Below are 7480 nucleotides of genomic sequence, written 5' to 3' on the forward strand. Positions count from 1 at the left end.
ATGGAAAACAACGACAATAAAAAAGTATGGCAACAACAACAGCAACAATAACAACAGCATAGCGTAATTTGCATAAATATTTGTAGCAAAAGAACAGCAGCAACAATAGCAACTAAGAAAAGCAGTATTTACAACGCAACTAGAGAATATCTTATAGGTTAACCATACTCAAATATGGATTAAAATATTTCTTCTTCAGACTATCTAAAATAATTCTTAAAGTATTTAATTTATACCTGAGTTAATTCGTTATAAGAGTTTCAGAATTAAAAAATCCAGAATCAAACATGTATTGTTTCATTTTAAAAGATTTAATTCTAATTAGTGCAATTTTTCATTCGGTTTGTTACATACGCTTTCTTCTGTTTGGCATACCCCATTTCATAGTGATTTTTTTGTACACATTGTATATAACAACAACTAATGAAAGCCAACAATGGCGAGGCATAAATTACACTCATGGCAAGGCAACGAGGTTGCTGGCTTATCTGAAAGGCGAAATTAGCTGATAATATGCAAAACATGGCGAGAAATTGCAGCCTGAGCCAAATTTTAAAAATTATTACTTTGCACAACTGCACACAGATACATTTATACATATACTTATTTATATTTACAATTATTCTTGTATATAGACTCACGTTTTTACTTATGCTCAATAGCAAGTAAACTCCCTTGAGTTTATAATTATCTTTATAGGTGCCACTCATTAAATAAATTGATCAAATCAATATAATTTTCATTCGTTATCAGTCTATTAGCACTATCTTTATCTATTTCGATCTATTTTAATTTTCAATCACTAAATTAAAACTGGAATACATTCGATGAGGCGATCTTCAAACAGTTCCATCTGCGGTCGTCAGATATGTGGGCGCCGTGGCTTAGTTGGTTAAAGCGCCTGTCTAGTAAACAGGAGATCGTGAGTTCGAATCTCGCCGGGGCCTAGCGATTTCTGAAAAAAGCATTTCGCGTTGAAACTTTTTTTTTGACTTTTTGAAAAATAAATAATAAAAAAAAGCATATTTAAAACAAATTATTTCATAAGAAAATTTATTTTGGTCAAAGTTGTAGGTGTTGGATTTTTATCTTAATAAAAATATAACTTACATCTTTTATAAAAGAGTTTTTTATTTTTTTAAATTTGACATTAAATTCAATGCATTTTAGTGGAAATTTATAAAACGAGCCTTAAATTATTGAAAAATGTAAATTTATATGTATGTAAGTATTTTTCTCTGCATGCTCGCTTTTTATGAGTGTGCGATTGAGATAACGGACTAAAATTAGAGGGATTATCTACGTATTAAAAATATATTAAGAGAGAGCGAGAGCAAAAGCTAAAGAGATACTCCAGTAAGCTAAGGATAGTTTTGCAGTTTAACGGAAATATTTGTTAGAATTATATAAAAAAATCTATTATGTATAAAGAAATCGAAAAAATAGAAGATCTTATTCGGGCAACAACATTTAAATGCTTACATAAATTAAAGATTATATTGACGCACCGTATAAAATCGGATTAGTTCTGAAAAAATTTATAACAGTTTCAATAGTATCAGTATCAGGTGAGAGTAAGTACATACATATGTATGTACATGCATGTGTCTTGTTTGAACATAAAATCGCTTCTGATTTTCAAATTAGATTGTCAATAACAATTTGTGTAGCTGTCAGCTATAGAATTGAGAATTCTAATGGAATGATTGACTGCTGGCACTACTACTATTTGATTAGTGCGAGGCCAGTAGCAACGATTTAACAATTTTACAAAGCCAACAAATCAAAGTAACAACAACAATGCAAATGGCTTTTACCAAGTCGTTCTCAAGCCCAAAAACAAAAAAACAGCAGCGGCGGCAAACGTCGATCAAATGTCACGATAAAATGCTGCTGCCGTTGCCGTTGCCTTGTGCAGATCAATCGATAGACTGAATGATCGTTGTATATCGATTCGAATCGTGTGGGTAATTACTTAAATCACGCAACCAGCTTGGCCAATAGTTGGGAGTAAGTGTTGCCGTTGCTTTTGCCGTTGGTAGTTGCAGATCCTGCACTTTCGCTTGACCTTGCCTAAGCCTTAAAATGGTCAAAAAGTAGTTATTGTTTCCCAGGTCCTCGTCCCCGTCTCCGGTTCAAAATGCAGCTGTGTCTTTTGAACTGCACAGACGCATCAATGTCAATGTCAATTGTTTGGCAATTGTCTAAAGGGCGTTGCCTTATCCGCTGCTTAGATGGGATTAACTTCTTGCACTCGCTTCCAACAACTGCTGCAAGTGCATCATCGACATTGATGGCAACATCTCATCCGGATACAATAGGCAACACATCAAGAACAACATTGACAGGGGAAACAGCCGGCCACATGAAATTATGTTGCCAGATCCGCCGCAGAGTGCAGGCAATTATTTATTATCCTGTTTGCGCCCGAAGCCATCGCATCACATCGCATCGCATCGCTTGCATCGCCATCTTCTTTGGTTTACTTGTCTGCACCGTCTGCTGTTTTGCCTGTCGTCATAATTCTCCACCTCAGCCAGCTCTCTCCACCCTCTTGGCTACCTTTTCCGCTTACGCTCTCCTTGCTGCTCCAGTGCAAATCACCGTCGTCGCCATTGCCGACTGGGCAACATTTTAAATTCTTCTTTTCCTCCACCTTTTTGTGTTTCATAAATTTTGTGGTTGCTTTTTTTGTTGTTGCTCTGGGCTACGCTTTGACTCCCTTCCCTTTGTTGTTGTTGTTATGGCTGTTGTTGTTGTTGTTATTTGCCAGCCTGCTGTGGCTGAGATTCTTTTGACTACCGTCTCAGTTACGTGTGCAAGCGTCTGTTTGTATGTGTGTGTGTCTGTGTGAAAGCGAGCACGTATTTGTATCTCCTCCCCATATTCCAGTGGCCAGTTGCAGCCACTCGTCCGTTTCTTACTCGCCTCCTTTTGAGTTTGACTGAATTGAGTGACTTTGTTTTTGAGTGAAAGTTGAACTGCTGCCACTGCTGCTGCCGACTGCAGTTCCATTTCCAGTTTGTTGCTGGACAGTAGCAGTTGACAGTTGACTTACGTACTTATAGTCACTGTCTATTAATATACGAACACTTAAATATTATGTAAATATATTTACATAGTTATGGGAAAAATCCAAAACTTATGAAGCTTTTAACTTTTAACCTTCCCTTTTATTATTCCTAAAACTTATAGGTATATTACTTCCATAAAAGAAAGCTGTATCTAACTTTATTTTTAGGAAATTTACTATGTTTAAAATTTTGGATATTCAACTATTTAGTTAAACTAAAATATTTAAAAGATTGCGTGAAAGAAACATTTCATTATTGTGGAAACTAAACTAATTTTTTTTTAATATAAGAGCTGTTATACATATGGAGCATTTTACACAAAAGAAATGTTAAGTTTTAATCTTTCTTGCTTTTTGAACTCATTTGTGTTTCCTGAATATTTTATAACTTTTGTGTAAAGGGTGTAAGGGTGTGTTATAATCATTAAACTTTATTCTATAAAATGAAATGTTTCTTCATTCTTTCTAATAAAGGTTTCTTTTTGAATTGAAATGATTCCTAAAAATTTGAGATATACTTAAAAATGAACGCTTAGTTTTTTTTGTTTTAGATAATTTGTTCACTAATCAGTTTTCGTAAATGTGGAAATGTATTAACTTTATCAAATATCTATGTGCAGCTTTAACTTTTAAACTTTTGCACTGGCAACAAAGAATTAAATGGCGAATCTTCACTATGTAAACTGCAACTAAGTATCAAAGATTCCCCCTTTTAAGAACGGTTTAATCGTGACTCCATAATTTTCTTTTTCAACGATTTTCTATGTGAAGGTTGCATTGTCGTTGTGCCCAGTAGGCGCCTCCCCTTCCCTTCCCCTCCCCTCTTCTATTCTACCGCCTTCGGCAACGTTTTATTGCGTTGATTTAGAAAATGACAACAAACTTATGTTGTTATTGTTTCAGTTCCCCTTTCTATAGTTGTTGCCAATTACGCGCACTCTCACCCACACACGCACACACACATACACATACAGCAGCCTATGCATGCATATTCATATGCATGTGATCTCCCCGCCCTTCGTCTACCTTGCATCTTTGCATTGAATGCATTTTCAATGGCATTTTGATTGCAATTGGCCAATGTAATTGCTATATTTAGCTTAATGGCAGTCAAGAACACGGCATTACGTATACGTAATACACGTATTTACCTGTGTACACATGTGTGAATATATGTACACCTGTCTAAAGCCACCCACACGCACATTGAGCTTGTTTAACTTTCGGTTTCTATGTCATTAAAGCAGCAACTCGGCTCACTTCTCAAAGTGGGTTAAATTCCAACTCAAAACGCATCCATTTGGCCCATTGACAGACGTTGAACTTTGCTTTGGTTATGGGAAGAAGCCTTGGCATATTGTCAGATCGTAAATCACAAACTCATCGACACATTTTTGCAACAAAAAACCATAAATTTTTGTTTAACGTGTATGCCCTGTAGCCTTCGACAATGTGTAGAAAGGGTATTTTATCTTTGTATCTCTGGGTTACTGTTTTTTTTGTTTTTAAATTTCAAGATATTTCTATTATACTAAAGGTTTTCAAAGTCAAATAATAAAATAAATAATATTTTATTGGGATTGAATAAAAAACTAAGAAGTTATATGTATAAGGAAGGATGAAAAGTGATTTTAAAGCGATGTATGTGAAGACTAGATTTGACGTGATTTAAAATCAACTATCAAAAAATCTAAAAAAATTAGAAAATCATCGAGAATAAGGCAATAAGACAAAAAATAGAATTTAGATTTGGTTTATTCAAATTATTCATTAAATAAAACCAAAAAATAATAAAACATATTATATTAAAAAATAAAACAATTTTCAAAAAACATAGAGTAAGAAATAAATACAAATATTTCAAATAACCTTGTAGCGCTAGGATGAATAAAAATAAAAATTATAATCTGGCAACTGGCTTGTACGTATTTCTTTGAATTATATATCTGTGGTAAAGAGCCTAATACAGGATATCTTTAAGTCCAGAACTCACGATTGTATCAGTCTTACGTATTTATTTTTTTTTTTTGGCAGGCAAAAACAAATTTTCACAGCATCGCATTGTCGCATTGTCTTGACTTGCCCCATGTCAAAGTTCCCGCAGCGGCGTTGCAGTGCCAACAGCTCCTGGGCAACAACAACAGCCGCAGCAGCAACAACAACAACAGCAGCAGGAACAGCAACAGCAAAAAGAAGAAATGCCCTGGCAACAGCACGAGTTCTACACATGTCTGGTATCCCCATCTTCGTCTCCGTCTCCTTATCCATCTGCATCTCCATCTGCCATCCCCATTACGATCCCCATCCCCGATGCACAATCCCAAGTTGCAACAAGCGCCAGTCGTCGCCAGTTTGTGACTCTGGCGCGGCATTTTACCTTGTTTACGCTAAGATGGCGTATTGTATAACATCATTATGTGGACTTGGTTCATGTTCATGTCATAATTTTGCAATGCACTCAGCCCAGTTGGCCAACCAGTCACAGTCGCAGTCACTGTGTGCACAGCATTCCATTCTGCCAGCAGCGAGTGTAGCGCCAGTCCAGCCGCATCTCCAGCCGCGTTCTCTGCTCTGATCTCTCGGCTTGTATATTGGCATCGGACATCGGGAATCGGGCATCGGGAATCGAGCATCGGGATTTAGCCCAACACAGTGTATCAGCATCAGCATCAACATCAGCATCAGCATCGGCATTGGCATCAGAATGTTGTGGTCGCTGTTTGTGCCATGTTTTGGGCTGCGTAATTAAAAATAAATTTTCGCGCGCTGCGTCGGACAGGAGCGTGTAGAGGGAAGCTATCATAGGAATATTGATAGAACCTAAAATATATTTATGAAAAATAAAATATATATACACATATATGCAATTTCGAAAATATAGATATATACATATACCATAGGTATTCTTTTTTTTCCTATTTAGTTAAGCTTGGAAAATCTTTAGTATATTTCAAATATTTAGAGTTCCCTTTAAAAAACATTAACAAGCCAGCTGATAAAGTTTTAAATGCATATGTACTTAACTTTTCAACCACATTTAAAAACAAATTTCAAGCTTAGAACTTTTCATTTCGAATTAGATAATTGACACTAAATGACTTGTTTTATAACTTACTTACTTTACTTAATAGTCTAGTCTTAATATTTAACTAGGAATGTACACGCATATTTTAAAATTTAAACTTACATCTTACTTAAAATTTGCAAAATAGTTTTTGTTTGAGGATTTAATTTTCATTTTTTCAGTGAATTTTAATCATTTTTTTTACAATTCAGTTAAATTTAAACTGTCAGCTATTTTTGATTTTGACATTTATTTTAATAGGTATAAAAAATCTTTCAATTAAAAAGATTTACCATGTAATATTAACATAACAGTTCGCTGTCAATACTTTTTTCAACTAGTTTAGCTTTGTTTAATCAAATTTTCATCATGGTTATGAAATTTATTTCACCTGTTGCGCCTATTGCGTCTTATGGGCCCCCAACTGCCCGTGAACCGCACCTGGCGTCAAAAGGAACTTGCAGCACAATTTTGTTACTTTTTAATTTAATGAATATTCTGGGACAATTTATTAGCCAGCATATTGATTTCAGCGTTTGTGTGTTGTCTCTGTTTTGCATGCGTTTTGTAGTTGTAGTTGTTGCTGTTGCTGTTGTTGCAAAGTTTATACGGTAGTTACCAACATAAATAGCAGCAATTTGGCCAGACACCAGCCAACACAGGCACAGGCCCAATCGCAGACTCAGACCCAGACCCAGACTCAAGACCAGGTCCAAACCGTATCGAACCGGGCCAACCCAAACCGAAAGCTTGCTGAACAAGCTCACAATTAATATGATCAGCCCGCCGCCCGCTCCACAGGAGGTCGTTGGTACGGTCAGAGGTTCGGTGTGTCCTGTTGTGGGACCTGGACCTCAATCTGAACCCTGAGAGACTTTTTTGCTGGCCGATAGCTTCTGCTGTGTGTCGATTTATGGCTCTTAGCAAATTGTTAATAAATATTTTATTTATATTGATGAGACAACACGAAATTATTCACAATTTGTGGCAACTTCTGGTTGCACATTCATAATTGTCTCCCATTTTTCCAGCTTACGAGTTGATGAAATAATTTCCAACAGCTGCGCATTTGTTTCAATTATAATTCAAAACAAAACTGACCAAAAGCTGACCAAATGCTACATCGTCCATCGTGTTGCCGCTATATGATTGATCTGTATCTGAATGTCCATCTTTGTGCGTTGTGGCACCCTGTAATTAGCGCGTAAAATGTTCTGCTTAATACCCTATGCGGTACAGCTGAGGGTATGCTGAATTTGTAAGCAAGCCAACGATAAAAATGTATATGGTACATGTATAAATTCTATTTTAAATTATTTATTTCCCAGTACAATCAGAATTAT

The 7480-nt window shown here is 35.8% G+C and overlaps 1 non-coding gene across 1 annotated transcript; it reads left to right on the plus strand.

The window, feature by feature from the left end:
- The first annotated feature begins 873 nt into the window (after positions 1–873).
- On the plus strand, positions 874–947 carry Trnat-agu. The gene has a single exon. It is a non-coding gene; the product is annotated as a tRNA-Thr (tRNA).
- Positions 948–7480: the final 6533 nt, after the last annotated feature.

Source organism: Drosophila innubila (assembly GCF_004354385.1).
Source record: "Drosophila innubila isolate TH190305 chromosome 3R unlocalized genomic scaffold, UK_Dinn_1.0 2_E_3R, whole genome shotgun sequence".
NCBI classification, from domain to species: Eukaryota; Metazoa; Arthropoda; class Insecta; order Diptera; family Drosophilidae; genus Drosophila; species Drosophila innubila.